Source organism: Diabrotica undecimpunctata, chromosome 10 (genome assembly GCF_040954645.1).
Source record: "Diabrotica undecimpunctata isolate CICGRU chromosome 10, icDiaUnde3, whole genome shotgun sequence".
Classification (NCBI taxonomy): domain Eukaryota; kingdom Metazoa; phylum Arthropoda; class Insecta; order Coleoptera; family Chrysomelidae; genus Diabrotica; species Diabrotica undecimpunctata.
This window is the reverse complement of record NC_092812.1, coordinates 42,504,718-42,521,097: the sequence shown is the minus strand read 5'-3', so window position 1 is coordinate 42,521,097 and position 16,380 is coordinate 42,504,718. Positions and strand designations below refer to the sequence as shown.

At 33.3% G+C, this 16,380-nt stretch overlaps 1 protein-coding gene across 5 annotated transcripts in view; it reads right to left on the bottom strand.

Annotated features, from left to right (window-relative positions):
- p120ctn (adherens junction protein p120) overlaps window positions 1–15,746 on the bottom strand; it is a 63,851-nt gene extending 48,105 nt beyond the window's left edge. For 3 of the 5 annotated variants that reach the window (XM_072545893.1, XM_072545892.1, XM_072545897.1), the window contains exon 1: window positions 15,460–15,745. The gene's annotated coding sequence lies outside the window, so the exon portion shown is untranslated. Of the gene's footprint in view, window positions 1–15,459 lie in introns of all 5 variants that reach the window. The other 2 variants (XM_072545890.1, XM_072545891.1) reach the window with 1 other exon arrangement.
- Window positions 15,747–16,380: the final 634 nt, after the last annotated feature.

Below are 16,380 nucleotides of genomic sequence, written 5' to 3'. Positions count from 1 at the left end.
TTGACATTTTGTTTTTGACACCGTTCATGGGTATTTTCTTATCAATCAGTTACCAGCTGAAGTCCGTTTGAAGAGGTTTACTCTCCGGACACTGGAACTCACTTAAGCATGGGTGTATGTTACCTGAAGTAAAATTTAATTAAAATATTAAACATCATATAATATTATTAACATCATGTACAATCTTTGGTAACACATTACATTTTAAAGGGTTTTTACCCAAATATTTTGGTGGCTCAGGCATGGTAACCTGTAAGTATAACCATTTTGTTTTTTTAACCTTTGTCAAAATTTTAAACCACGTTTGCTGTAATTAACTGGTTTATACTTATTTTAGGTATTTTAACCTGATGATGGAACAGTTGTTCCGAAAACGTTCGTGCTTTTAATGTTGCCCTTTTAAGGGTTTTTATAAAATAAAATATACCCACATACAAAGACTAACCTCTTTTGAAAGAAAAACAATTGCCAACACTAACAATACACAGATATAGCTTTAAAAATGCATAAACTTATAAATAAATATTTGGGTGTACAGTTAACAGAACAATGAAGGGGTAAATCTAAAAAGGTTAACTCCAATAAAAATATATCTTAATGTAAACTTTATATACAGAATCCCCATGAAGTTATACAGAAGATGTCTTCAGACACTACTACACTGATCCCTAATCAATGCATTACTGCTACTGGGAACAGAGGACGGTTCATTTATACCGTCGATGGTGACGTGGTTTGAATGGAGGTTGGCGTGAAGGTTAGCGTTGGGATTGGCGCTGAGGTTGGCGCGAACATTTTTGACAGTAAGATTTTGATTGGCGGGTGGAGCGGACGATATTTTCTTTATGAGAGGTCTCCATGTCGAAGGTAACCGTATGCCGTCATCTCTTTTATTGAGACAATTTGGCCTTTTTCAATTTCTATGGCTTCTCAGATAATTCTTGGTTTATAGACGCGGATGGGGGATATGGTTCTGGAGTTTTCAAAATCAATTTTGTGACCTGTATGAAGATGGTGTTGACTAGAGCTGAAATTGAATCGTAATTGGGAACAGAAATAAAATGTTCATAAATCCCTTTTTTGGATTCTACAATTTGTTTGATCCACAAGGAGCAATGACTGTCAAAATCAATAAGCAGTGAAAAACAATGGTATGGGATGAAATTCCTTTCACACTGTAACTCAGTGATGACATGAAGATCTGTCAGATAATAAGAGAAAAGAAACAAACAAAAGTTCTGAGAGATCGTTACTCTTACAGATATGGACTGATGCTGTTTTGTAAATACAAAACGAAGCGTTTCCGGTAATATATGGAATAGTTAACACCTAGCTTGTTTCTTTTCTACTCTGACTGAGATCTTTAAGAGTCGATTATTATTGCGTCGATTATCATGGCGCAATGATAATCGACGCGGTTCAACCGGGAAGACTGTTGAGTTTAATATTAATTCTTGTAATAGTATTAATGTTAGCTCTATGTTTAATTGTACTAACCGCAGAATCTAGTTCTCAAATTATCATTATCGTCTTGGTTATTGTCTGAAAGTAAGGATTTGTAGAAAGTTTCACTAGGGTTTGTTAAGAACTGAATTAGGTGTAAAAGATCGCTTAATTTGGCAGCTTTTATGGGCAACGGCCCCTTGTACAATTTACTTTGTGTCGTGAAGTGCGATTCCAAAGCTTTCTTTTCTTTTTTTTTGCTGCGACTTTTTGTCGGAATAATAACAATTTTTAGGTAACATCCACAATAATTTTCTTTGTGTAAAACAAATCTTCAATTCGTTTTTTTTTTTAATTTTCATTATTCTGATTGGTCTCGTCGGCATAGGACACTTTGTCGCGTTTGGATATGATACAAAGTCGGTCCATGTTTGAAAGTTCACATCATTTGCACAGTCACTTTAAAGGCTAAAGCTGGGTATCCACTATGTTCGCGAACCTCTTGCACTCCGAACTCCTGCAACTGCTTTACATAGAGAATACACTCGGTGCTCAGCGTTAATATAGATGGCGGTAAAATGGGTGAGCACAAAGGCGAGCTCAGTCTGTTCGTGGACGTGAGCAAGATATCACGAAGTGCGTACGTGTGGTATAATCGGGTTGTACCGAAACTATATTATGCTGTGGGATCCCCAGGATGAGAATTACAAAAATAAAAATTTAAAAGAAGACGCCTGGGTGGAAATCGGAAGAGGTATTGATATATCGTTGCCAATACACAAATATAAAATGAAAATTCTGCTTTCGGGGTTTCGAAGACAGAAACCAAAACAAAAAAAAAAGAAATGGGACTGAGAAAGGTAGGTAACTGGAGCTTTATTAAGTGATATAAAATAAAACACTATGGATAATTGCTTACTTTATTTTTCACATTTTAGGTACATCAGAAATATATAGAAGTAATTTCTTCGCGTTTAAAACATTGTCATTTTTTGTTTACTTTATTTTTCACATTTTAGGTGCATCAGAAATATATAGAAGTAATTTCTTCGCGTTTAAAACATTGTCATTTTTAATGGATGGCGATAAACTGCGAGAGTCATTGAATACAGTAAGTTATTATTTATATTATTTTTTTTAATGATAATATTGAAAACGTGCGTTTCAGACAGTCAATAGTTATTTTGGAATGAAACAGCTCCTTCCTTTAAAAAGTAATCCCCTAACTCCTTTCTTATTTCTTTTGTATTGTCAGGAGACCGACGTGCAGTTTCTTTGGTTGTAATGTTTCATAATCCCCTCTTAAACTTTCGCTTTCTATTATACAATAACAGTAAATATGTGAATGAAATCTTAAATAGTTGTGCAAGTGAGCGATCGTCAGTACTATAACTGCTGCTTTATCTGGTTCTACCAGAAGTGGTTTCCTTAGGACTTTCCTAAGTGGTTTCCTTTATGGTAGAACTGGTTGCTCTGCTAAGAGGGTAGTCGGACACTCTTTCAAGTGTCCCCTTCACATATGTTTGCCCAGGAAACGGTTTCATCATGTTTTCGGTCAATGTAAATGCAGAGTCACCTAGTAAATAATATGGTATAACTCTATTACGTCCTTTCAAAGGTGTCGGTGTGGGCAAATTCAATTCACCTTTTACCATCAACGAGAATATTTTAGTATTCTTGTATATCCCACCATCAGATATTCGGCCCTGGCAACCGACATCGACAAACCTAATCTTGAAATGAGCTCGGCCAAAATACATATCACAATAAAAAATTGCCCTAAAAATCGTAGCGTTAATGCTAATTTATCTCGAGCCGATATAACTTTTCGAAATTTTTTGTCTTTTTTTTTGTATTGTTGGTAGAACCAAATTATACAAATATTCAAAATTAGATGAAGATATTCGCATGAAGTTTTTATAATGGTCACTTAATCCCTGAGATTTGAGTTCCAACACCAATGAATTCTGAAGTCTTTTCTTGTAAATGTCAGATTCCCAAAAGCGAGGATGGCTTCTATAGTCTTCGAGATAAAAGATACGCTGCACTAGCAACTACTGGTGACGACATGTTCACACAAAGGTTCGTTGAAAACTGTGGTGCGCACGAGGAGGGGGTGCGTTTCATATAGAGGAGCGCATGACATATCCATTGAAGCAGTTGCAGGAGCGTGAGAAGTTCGCGAACATAGTGGATACCCACCGATTTTGATTCAGCTGTTTCTTAGGACGTCCCTCCAGTCATCTGGTGTTTCGGTGTAAGATTTTGCTTTGATAAGGCTCATGTTTCTATCGCACTCCAAATAAGAATGCCCACGTATAGGGAATATAACGTTTAAACTTATAAGACGGTTTACTGTATGGACCACGTAATGTAAAAAACGTATCAATGTGTAATTTTTATTTTGGCCCGCACAAATATCACAAAATATTCCATCATAGAACAAACATAGATGAAGAGTCTGACAAAACATGGATGTTGAACGAAATAAAATTTACTGACGTCGGTAATAAACATCAGACGTTCTCATGTTGGGTGTCGATAGATTTTTTGGAAGTCCATTGCTATTGGTTCTACTTCCCCTTTTTTGTAATGGTTTTTGATGAGCTTTTTTCAACGAATAAAATTTATCACTTTTGCTAAATAAGTTTCCTTTCTGTCTGTTTTGCCTTTAACTGTACACTCAATGATTGTTTTGTTTCATTGTCCTCGCTTGTACTCATGTTTTCCTAGAAGACAGAAATTTCGGTCTTCAATGAGTCACAACTACTGCACTATCTTTTCACTACTATCTTTTTGTGGAAATCCAAAAGAGATACTGATATTTCCTTGAAAGATGTCATGAAACGTTGTATAGCTTACTTTGTTCTTATTTTTGGAACCGTTGTACATTCGAAGGATATCTTCTGGCAAATAAATTTTCGATGTATCTTTCAAGGAATAATGAGACTTTTTACCCCTCAGTGCTTGTATAAAAGCCATCACTTTGGATATTGTTTCAGGAGACAATTTATGCAGTAGATTCCAATGCTTCTCTCTGTCATCCACATTAGAAGTACCATGTTCACATAGACTTTTTCTTTATAGTTTTTACACGGCGTTTTGTGATGCCGTGCAAATATAAAAAAGCCTTAAGAGCGTAGGCGCAAAATTTCAGACCAATGCTTTTTAAATGCATTCATTCATTTTTTTCGAATCCTGAGAAAACTAATAAATATTTTTGAAAATTTTAAACGCAGAATGAAAGATAACATTATTACCGAGGGCCGAAAGTCCCTTAGAATAAACAAAAAGTTTCTTCTGAATGAGATATTTGAAATTAAAAATCACACTTAAGTTTCTCTTCTTTTTCATCCCTGTAACTTATTAAAATAAACATTATAGAAGTTTTCAGGGACTTTCGGCCCTCGGTAATAATGTAATCTTTCATTCTGCGTTTAAATTTTTCAAAAATACTTATCAGTTTTCTCAGGATTCGAAAAAAATGAATGCATTTAAAAAGCATTAGCCCGAAATTTTGCGCCTACGCTCTTAAAGCAAACAGCCTACATCTTTCATTCGTTCACATCCACTTTGACGCGAACTCGGTAACAATCAGATGAAGTATGATATTTTGCCATGTTTATCTTTCCGGCCGTTGCAGAACAGGTACTACACTGGTCTGCCAAGATATTCACTTTGTGCGTTGTAGTCTTTCAATTGATTGAAATGCGAAAATATGCAATATCGTCACTCGTCGACCTTAATAGTCTCATAACATTTAAAACGGGAACACTTACAGTCTTCTCCTGTCTCATGACTGCTTTTTCGTAACTTTTTCATAACATCCGTAATTTTACCTGTCTTTTTCCTTTTTTTTAACAGTCCGCATGAAAAGTTCCTCTGTGTTATCTTAGTCACTTAGATCACTCAACATTATGAACCAACCTAACAAACCTAACGAAATTTCAACATTTTCGTAAAAAAATCATCTCGATATCTCTATTATCAAAAAAGAAAAGTATGTTCAAAGCATTACATGATTCTACTCTATAAAATTAACGCACCACCTCAAATGTACCATAATATTGCAGGTTTATTTCTATGTAATTACTGTTATAATGTGTTCTGAGTAATGTCAACGTTTTACCTATATACGCGGTGTAAATATAAAATTGTGTTTTTTATCTTATTTTGCAACATCCTGTGGAATTTATTAGAAACAAACACATCTTATTAATGATGCGAGATAGCTTCATCCTTTCTCAACATTTTCGTAAAAAATCATCTCGATATCTTTTTTAATAAAAAGAAAACAAAGCATAACGTGATTTTACTGAATTGTAATACTCATTCGTTGAAGCAGTTAGTTTGGCTATGAAAAATCAAACAATTCTACAGGACATTTATTCATTAGCTTTGCGGGAACCCGGGACGTCCCACGGGTCACGAGACGGGACAAAAGCCTGTCCTACGTCCCGTTGTCCCACATGAAACTGAACAAGATTGGCATTTAAGGATACCACTCAGAGCACCAAGTTTAAAGGTAAATTATCGTAGAAGTAGATTGAAATTTGCCAGAGAGCAATTTGATTTAAATGTTGATGACTGGGAGCACCTGTTATTCACCGATGAATCGATGGATTACTTATGTGTGAGATTTATTTGACGGCCAAGAAAACACTACGTACAGTGCAACATACAGCCTATGATATTTAATGGAGGATATGTAATGTTTTGAGGAGGAATATCTCTTACAGCGTGAACGGGCGTTCTTGTTACACGAAGAGCTTCCTTAGCGAGTGAATGGTATATCACATATATTTTCTCTAACCATGTAGTTCCATTTAGATAGGAAATAATTTTCTTTTAATGCATTATAATGTTCGACCACTTGTTGCACGTGTGGTACGTCATTATTTGGACGAGGTTGGGAAGGAAACCATGAGCTGGCCACACCGCAACTCTAATCTAAATCCTATAGAGAATTTGTGGGATATTATTGATGGTCAACTCAGGAGCTGACAACCACCATATTTCCCTCTTGTCGACATAGAAGTTATAGCGAAATAAGTTTGGGATGCAATTGGTTAAAACCAAATACGATGCTTGATTTTAAATATGCCTCATCGCTGTGAAGAAGTAATTAGAAATATAGGCGGAAATACTCGTTATAATTAAGTGGTTTGGGGGGAGGGAATTATTTATATAATTATTTAGGTCATGTTATGTTTTCTTAGGTTCTTTAGTTGTACAGGCCTATAATGTGAGAAAAATTCATCGAAGTTATTAACAAATAAGGTCAAAAAATGTTGAATTTTAATTTTTTTTTTTTTTCGTCGATCCAAAGCGTCGCAAGTCGTTTGTGGCGTCGGTTTAGAGACACTGGGAGTCCAGCCGAGCAATATCCAGGACGTGGTCGCTATACAACCGTCGCTACAACCGACTGACAATGACTGGGCCACAGTTTTGTTTACTGACGAGTCTAGATATGGATCTCATCCAGATTCCCGTCGGACAAGAGTTTAGAGACGACCCGGAAATGGAGAACGATTACGACATCTTCAAGAAGAGTATGCATACAGAGGTGGTACATTAATGGTATGGAGCGGAATCATGATTGACGAAAGAACTGACCTCATTTTCCCACGTGGCTTTCTCACAAGTCATCAAAACTTTAACACTATTCTTGAACCTGTTGAGCGCCCGTTTGCTGCTGCTGTTGGAGAAAATTGATATTGAATGATAACGCTCGACCACATGTTGCGCGTATTGTAACAAACTGGTTGGATAACGAGGGTATTGATGTATTGCCGTGGCCAGCACAATCACCGGACTTGAATCCCATTGAGCATGTATGGGACATGCTCCAACGAAGAATTACTCCACATATGGGCAATATCTACAATGAGTTTCAAGAGCTTCTGAGAGAACAATGGACACAACTACCTCAAGAAGACATTAACAATGTGATTCGGATCACGAACAGTAGATGTAGAGCTGTGATAAAACCAACGTGGTGGACATACTTTATTTTAAGTTTATATTTTTCGTATTTTTGACATTTTATGGTGGTATGTGAAACATGGGTGATTTGCAATATATTTTTTTTGCTCCAATTTTCTGTTTTTTTTTTGCAATTTATGGTTTTTGGCCTATTATTAAACAACAATTTAAACTACAAATTTTGTGTTACTTTTTTAAGTTGATTACAGATAACAAAATACGTCTATTTATAAAAATATCCCTAGACTTTTGCGTTGTGTGTAGGTATTTTCTGTTTTTTTTTGCAATTTATGGTTTTTGACATATTATTAAACAACAATTTAAACTACAAATTTTGTATTACTTTTTTAAGTTGATTATAGATAACAAAATACGTCCATTTATAAAAATATCCCTAGACTTTTGCGTTGTGTGTAGGTATTTATAACAAGATTTTATGAAAAAAAAAACAAATTATCCTATTGTTATTTCTAAAAATAATATTGGTTTAGAAATAAACAATCTCAAATAATCTAGGTTTTATTTCTTACTAAACATGCAAGCGGGTGGTTTTTGTTGAAAAAGATCAATTTCATACCCACATGCTAAAACTTGTTTTAATCGATATATTATGATGCCAATAATGTTATGTTGACAAGTTTACCGAAAATTTTAATGGCAACCTAATTATTGCTTTTTTCACTTCGAAACAACTTTTTTTAATAATTTGGGTTACTTTAAGACAAAAGTTATTCTTGTGATTTTTATGTAAAACGATTACTTCGCGTAAATTGCAAAGGAACAACTAAAATAGTCGAAAAAGGCCAATTTTAGCGTTTTTTAAGGCCATTTTTTAATAGGTTGGACACCTAATTAAAAAAAACAAAAATTTTGAGATGAAAGCTTAAGTCAAGTAGTTTAAAAATTCGCAATTCAATTTTGATTGATACTGCAAGTCATTTTAAAATATCCATAAACAAATTGATATACCATTCCGTTTCGGAATATATTGACTTGGAGAACGTCTCAAATTTAAAGTCCGAAACACATTGTTTATTTTTACTCACAAGCTGAATCTTATTTTAATCAAAAGAATATGATGCTGCAATATTAGTTTACCCAAACTTTACCACGGGGACCTGCTTCTTATAACCGAAAGAGTAACTTGGTTTCAAATAAAAATGAAATTTTTTATTTGTTGAAAATTTTTTATAATAAACTGCTTTCCGTGGTAAACTTTTTACTGTCATGTTGTAGCATCATATTCTCTCGATTAAAATAAGATTCAGTTGTGGGTACAAAATAAACGATGTGTTTCACCTCATAGCCACCTCAAAGCTTTCACTTCATATTTTTTGTTTTCTAAATTCGATGTCCAACCTATTGAAAAATGGCCCCGAAAAACGTTAAAATTGGCTTTTTTGCGCATTTTAATTGTTTATTTGCATTTTAGGTCTACAGTATTTTAAGTGTGGTTTAAGTTATTATTTTTTTCTTATGTGATATTATTTCAGAAAGTTTCCTCGTAAACGTATACTGACAAACTAACAGTTACAAAAATATGCAGACAATTTTGGATAAATGTCAGATGAAGATAACTGGGAACCGTTCGACAGCTCAGATAGTAATGAATCATTCCAGTACGAGTCCGAATCCGAATCAGAATCAGAAACTTCATCCAATTCAGAAAGTGTAAAAAATATGCAGACATTCAACAAGTATTTCAATATCTTATACGTCAACAAATCCGGTGTTACCGATTGAAGAAACACGAAAACCTACGAGAAAGTGAATACCTTTAGTCTTTTACAGGATAAAATCACTGGCAACGAAAAAAGAATAAAACAATTCAAATATTTTTCAACTTCGTAAATAAATTCAATGATTTATTAATTTATTTTAAAATAACCCTGATAAAAACAACAACAAAATACCTTCAAATACAGTAAAAAATAATTTAAGTTTTAATCAAATAATAACATAACCTTAAAATATGAACATTCATAGTAAATAACTTAATAGTTATTCTTACGTCACAAATCCACGAACAACAAATAGTACCAATCGCACAGAATGAATGTTCATAACCAAAAGTCCTTATTTGTTCTTCAAACAATTAAAAAAAAACAATATTTCCAACTTCTTATGGGATAAATACACACAAATTAGAAATGTTTGGAAAGGTTTTTAAATTTGACATTGTGACGTCAGACAGGTAGTCCGTTGGCCAATCGTAAATCGTGTAGTAGTTAAAAGGCGGGGCGATGCGCATCGACGTGCTCATTGGTCCACAGACTAAGACACGCGATGACAACACAAAGTGCAGCATGGAAAATCGGTTGGGTTAGAGCTCAACACCACACACCGTTGCCAACCCTTCTGTTTTAACAGTAGATTAACTGTTTTCGCCATGACATCAATATTTTTTGTTTTATACAGGCTTTACATCATCATCATCATTTTGGCTTTACAACCCTGTGTGGGTCCTAGCCTCCCCAAGAATTTTTCTCCAGTCGTCCCTATCCATCGCCTTCCTCCGCCAAGCACGTATTTCCATATTTCTCATGTCTTCATCGATGTTATCTAGGAATCTTGTTCTGGGTCTTCCTCTTCTTCTTTGACCAATAGGTCTATCAAGGAGCGTTTTTCTAGCTGGGTCGGTTTGCTCCATCCGCATAACATGGCCTACCCACCTTAGACGTCCTATCTTTATGTGTTTTACGATATCTGGTTCCTGGTATATCCTATAGAGTTCGAAGTTGTATCGTCTTCTCCAGACACCATTTTCATTTACCGCTCCATAGATGCGCCTTAGTATTTTTCTTTCGAAACATCCTAACATGTTTTCATTACTTTTTGTTAAAGTCCAGGTTTCTGAACCATATGTTAGGACTGGGCGTATTATTGTTTTGTAGAGTTTTACTTTTGTATTTCTTGATATAACTGTAGATTTAAAAAGGAGATTAAGCCCAAAATAGCATCTATTAGCCGTGCAAATTCTGCGGTTTATCTCTGCGGTAGTGTCATTTTCAGTATTGACGAGCGTTCCCAGGTATACAAATTCGTTAACTGCTTCGATGACGTCATTTTCTATAACAAGTGGCCGTAGTGTTTGTGGTTGCGTACCTATTTTCATGTATTTTGTTTTGTTGGTGTTTATTATTAAACCCATTTTTGTAGCCGCTTCCTTTAATGCTACGTACGCCTCTCGTGCTGCGTTTTCCGTTCTCCCAACAATATTGATATCATCAGCATATGCTAAGATTTGCACAGATTTGTTATATATTGAACCGGTAGTTGTGATTTGTGACGTACGTATTACTTTTTCCAAAGCTAGATTGAATAGTATACAGGAGAGTGGGTCTCCCTGACGTAGCCCGTTATTTGTTTTAAAAGGTTCAGAGAGTTCCCCCTGGATTCGTACTTTGCATTCAACTTTTTCAAGGGTTAGTTTGGTTAAACTTACCAACTGATTTGGTACTCCTAGGTCTATCATTGCTCTAAACAATTCTCTTCTATTTACAGAGTCGTAGGCTGCCTTGTAGTCTATAAATATGTGGTGCGTGTCTACACCGTATTCCAGTGTTTTCTCTAGAATTTGTCTTAGGGTTGAAATCTGATGAATTGTTGATTTACCACCTCTGAAACCAGCCTGGTATTGTCCTATTATTCGCTCTGCATATGGTGCCATACGATGGCATAGTATATTGGAGAATATTTTATACGCTGCATTTAGGAGCGTAATTCCTCGATAGTTAGAGCATTCAAAGATATCACCCTTTTTGTGTATGGTGCAAAGTATTCCAATATTCCAATCATTGGGAAGGGACTTCTGTATCCATATTTCTTTTATAAGCTGCTGTAGGGCTATTATGATATCGTGGCCACCTTATTTATATAATTCCGCTGGGAGATTATCTATTCCGGGTGATTTGTTTCTGGCTAGTTTGTTTACAGCGTCTTTAACTTCCAGGATCGTTGGTGGATCCTCCTCCCTCTCGTCTGCTCCGCTTACCTCGCAGCTTTCGTCTTCCGGGTTTTCTTCTTCCTCTATATTAAGTATCTGGTTAAAATATTCCGTCCATCGGTTTAGTACGTCTGTTCTTGTTGTTAAGAGATCGCCATTTAATTATATACAGGCTTTACACCAACAATAAATTCACGAAGAAATTCATGAATTTATTCATCAATTTCTGTGTCAATATATTCGTGAATATCTTGGATGTAAAAGTTTCTTTGACTTCAAATAAATTTTTACATCAAGTGTGATTATTTCAGTAGTACCAAATGGTTTTATGATTGGATGTTATTTATTGTTGTTTTTTGTAATAAAGATATATTTGGAAATATAATCTGAAAACAATAGTATTGTTTTAAAAAGAAAATAGTGATTAAGATTGTATAAAAAATTATGCTGAATTTGGTAAAGAGTAAGAGCTTGAATAAGAGGTAAAAATTAGTGGAAATTACATGTAATTAGTTGAAACTGTTGATTTTTCAACACAAAAGATAATTTCAAATAACCTAAATAAGGACAACATAGCTAAAGAAACAGAAAAAGTGGTAATTTTATATAATAGAACAAAAAATCTAGCATTCATACATATTAAAAATTAACTATAGTTAGTAGAAGTGTTAATCAATTCATTGTGACTTTTAGAATGATGAATGCATTTATTTAAATACAATACCTGCCTGCACCAAGTGGAAGTAACGAAGAAAGAAGGTACAATACTTTTTATAATATATATATATATATATATATATATATATATATATATATATATATATATATATATATATATATATATATATATATATATATATATATATATATATATGTTCGGAAAGATTTCTGCGGTTAGTACAATTAAATCTAGAGCTAAGATTAATACTATTATAAAAATTAATACCAAACTCACCAGTCGTCCGGGTTGAACCGTGTTGATTTCCATTGTGCCCAGCTTTCGACATCCTCTCTGATGTCTTCTACAGGGCTTCCGAGGTCTCCTGAGCCCCCAGACACTACTACAATGATCACTATTCACTTCACTACTACATCTGCTCTCTACTACTTGTAGTAGTGAAGTGAATAGTGATCAGTGTAGTAATGTCTGGGGGCTCGGGGGACTGAGACCTCGGAAGTCCCGAAGAAGACATCAGAGAGGATGTCAAAAGCTTGGCGGAATGGAAATCAATGTGGTTTAACCCAGAAGACTGGTGAGTATAGTATTAATTTTTATATTAGTTCTAGGTGAATACCACTAGGTAAAAGATCAAGAGAAGTAAAAAATATAACACATACAAGGTATCTGCCGTTAAGATAAGCAAAATTTACTCACACCCAGAATTCAATTGTTTTCATTTTTACATTCTATGTGTATATTATGTAATACTCTATTAATAATAATACTCTATGTAATACTCTGTAATACTCTATGCATATAATGTATGTAAAAACTTGTTTATTCGTAACAGATAAGTTTTTATATATTTATCTAAGGCTGGGAAATATATTTTCTTGCATTATTTTAGAAATGTGCGGCTCAGTAGTGTATATAGGTGATAAAAGATGGAAAAATCCAGTAAAAACTTCCAGAAATATTTGTAAACTGTTTTTTTCAGATAAGATGAGGTTGATATATTTCTCTATGGCTGGAAAATACATGATCTCATGTTTTTCAAGAACATACTTTGAAATGTGCCATTTAATGGTGTATAACAGCAAAAAAAAAGGAGAAAAATTCAGGACTAGAAAAACTTGAATAACTTCAGCTTCTCTGAATATGGGAAATACATTGTCTCATGTTCTTTTATAAAAATTTTTAAAACATGCTGTTTAATAATGTAGAAAGGTAAAAAAGTTGCAGATTAGTAAAATCCCCTGAAGGACCCTTGAAAACCTTGTTTTTAACATAAACAAATGATGGGTATATTTGCTTCTTTGAGGCTGAAAATATTCTTTTTCATATATTTTTTGAATATGTACTGGAGATGCATTAATTCAGGTTGCATCAGTCTCTAAAACTGTGATTAAACCTGCAAAAACTAGCAAAACCCATTAAAAACATTGTTAAATGTTTACATGTTTTTTTGGTGGTTTAAACATGTTTTGTCTACTTTTTCAATAAAAAGTGGGCAAAACATACAGTACTCAGTTATTTCGAATTATATATCATCATCAGTTGCCCACCCATCTTAGACAGTTTATTTTGATGGTTTTCACTATATCTGCAACCAATTATATATAACCTTGAGTTGATCTATTGAAGCCTATAAAATGAGGAAAATCCCCAAAAAACCAGTTTTTCGGGTTTTTGAAGGTGGCGCACCATAGAGAAAAATCTGGAAAAATAAGAGATATATTTTTTGATAAAATACAGAAAATAAAAAAAATGAAACCTACATCTCCAAAAAAAAGTTATAATTTTTTTTTCAAAACTTTTTTACTTACTATATTTTTTTTAGGTCATGTACACTTAACTTACGGATCTATAAAAAATAGATTTAAATTATATTTTGTTAAAGCCTCAACTATACTTCACCCTCAGAAAAAAAATTGAAAAAATGACATTTTTGGGGAAGAGGTAGGGACTAAAATTGCACTGAGTCATATTTTTTAATCACACAAAACATAAAAAAATGAAAAACAATGAATTCTGGCAGTGAGGGCATTTTGCCTATCTTAACTGGGTACCCTTTACAATGGATACCTAATTTTTAAACTAATCTTCACGTTTGTCTGTATCAGTTTAGTTTAGGAGAAATGACTGGTTATCATGACTATATCTTTATTCAGCCATACTTTCTGGGGAGTATCAATTAAACAATATTTACATTGGCAAGATAATGTGTGTTTACTATCTTATCAACTATTTGTGCATGAGTAAAATTAAACAAAAGGTTATTACATATTTTTATAGTTTTCTTATTAATAATATAGTTACATTATTAAGACTTTGTAAAACAGAATAAAAAAATAAATAAATAAAATACTTTTTGGCAGATTTATCATATCAATAGATATAGTTATACCAAAAATTGAAAAAAGTAATAAAACAAGTTATACAAGGCAAATCATCTTAGACTTAGTGATTTAGCAGAAGCAAATCTTTGAAGAATCTATTCTCATATAGCAAATAATGACATTGAAAATAGCAGAACTACCTTTATCATTATATACCCCATAGTAATTTTGATATATGTTGCAAAACTAATACTACAAAGATTTTTAGAAGAGAGTGATATCTCTACAGTCTCTGATAAAAACTGTCATTTCTTACAAAATATAAGGAGATATTACTTGAGTGTAAATGATAGGGAACCAAAGTATATTTTCAATGTTTGAATATTTCTGAATTTATGATGAACTATTTAACTGTCACACAAATATAAAAAATGCACTTACTGTAGTAGGAAAACAGAAGTATTCAAGACTAGAATATAATAATTTCCTCCTTTTAGTATATTTTGCCTGTTTCATTTATCATAGCAGGTTTTGCTTGTTTAATTTAATATAAGTAATAGTACTTTTGTTTTATAAATTTAACAAAACTGATAATTTTGTAAAAAATGTAGTGAAACAGCAATTGTTCACATATGACACTGACACCAAACAGATCTAATTCAACAGTGGTCAAGTGGTCATATATCTTCATTCAACCACCTTAACCAGTCTACTTACAGCTAGTGGCAACACTTTCAGCCACCAGTTAGAAAGGGTTAAACGTGATGTAGTACATACCACACATGACATTAGCTACATGCATCTTAATAGTGATGGTCAGGAATCAATAATATGCTATTATTTTTGTTTGAAATTGTTGATTTGTCTATATCAAGGGTAGATATTTGTGAAAATATTAGTTATTTCTTAGTCTGTCATATAATGGGGCGGGGCTTAAAATTGTTTACATTCTTGTAAAACACTACAGGCATTCATTTTGAAGATTCCTCAACATATGCTATATACAAATCGCAGGTCACAAGGTGTTTTTAGATACATGCATTAGTTAAATAGATAGTAACTAAATAAAAAATAAATTAACGAACCTATCATGTTTTCAATTTAGGCCTTGCAAGGTCGAGGGTCGAGGCACTGGCACAGGTACAGAGAGAAACGTCACCAGATAGCCGCCACAGACACTCTCCTCTTTTTCACTTTTACGATAAAAGGAGTAAGTACTGTCACATTCCTAATAATTCCCGTGAATTGATATCGCAGTCATTTGAAGACACTAATCTATTATTTTTACTACAAATTGGCTATGAGAGAGACATACATTAATTTTTGCTTTCGCTTGACTTCACTCCCACTCAGAGTACATAGTACATGGCTACAGTGCTGCCACAATTCACTGACTAGTAATCGGTAATAAAATTCTACAAAAATCGGTAGATTATTTCCAGATTCAAAAAAACCAAACTAAAACCTTGCTTTTTAATCTAATAAAGAATATCAATTCATATGCGTAAGTTACATTTCAAAATACAATAGTAAAAAGATCAAATTAATCTTAACTCCTAATATTACTTTAAGAGTGGGTAGGTCCACAGATAAATTAGTAAGTTTGGCAGCGGTACGGTAAAATTCCCGTCAATCCTGATCGACCCAACAGATTCTGTTTTTGTTGATTGTTCATAGAATTTCAAAAAATTTTATGCGTATATATTTTTTTAGAATAATATAAACTGTGATATATCTGAAACAACAACTGGTTTTCTATTTGCCTTTAGTTTTAATTCAACGTTTGTTTTAAAAGATTTTAATTTTAAATTTTCCACATTTCTATCTAAAGCTATGTTTACACAAGATTTTTCTACCTGTATACTTCTGTAAACTAATATAAACATTAATAAAAAAGTAATTAATTTGATGTGTAAACCGTTATTTAAAACATAAACATATTTCAAAATCTGTTTTTTTAATGTAATTATAAAAGGTAGTGATGTGATATTAGTTGCATACATCGT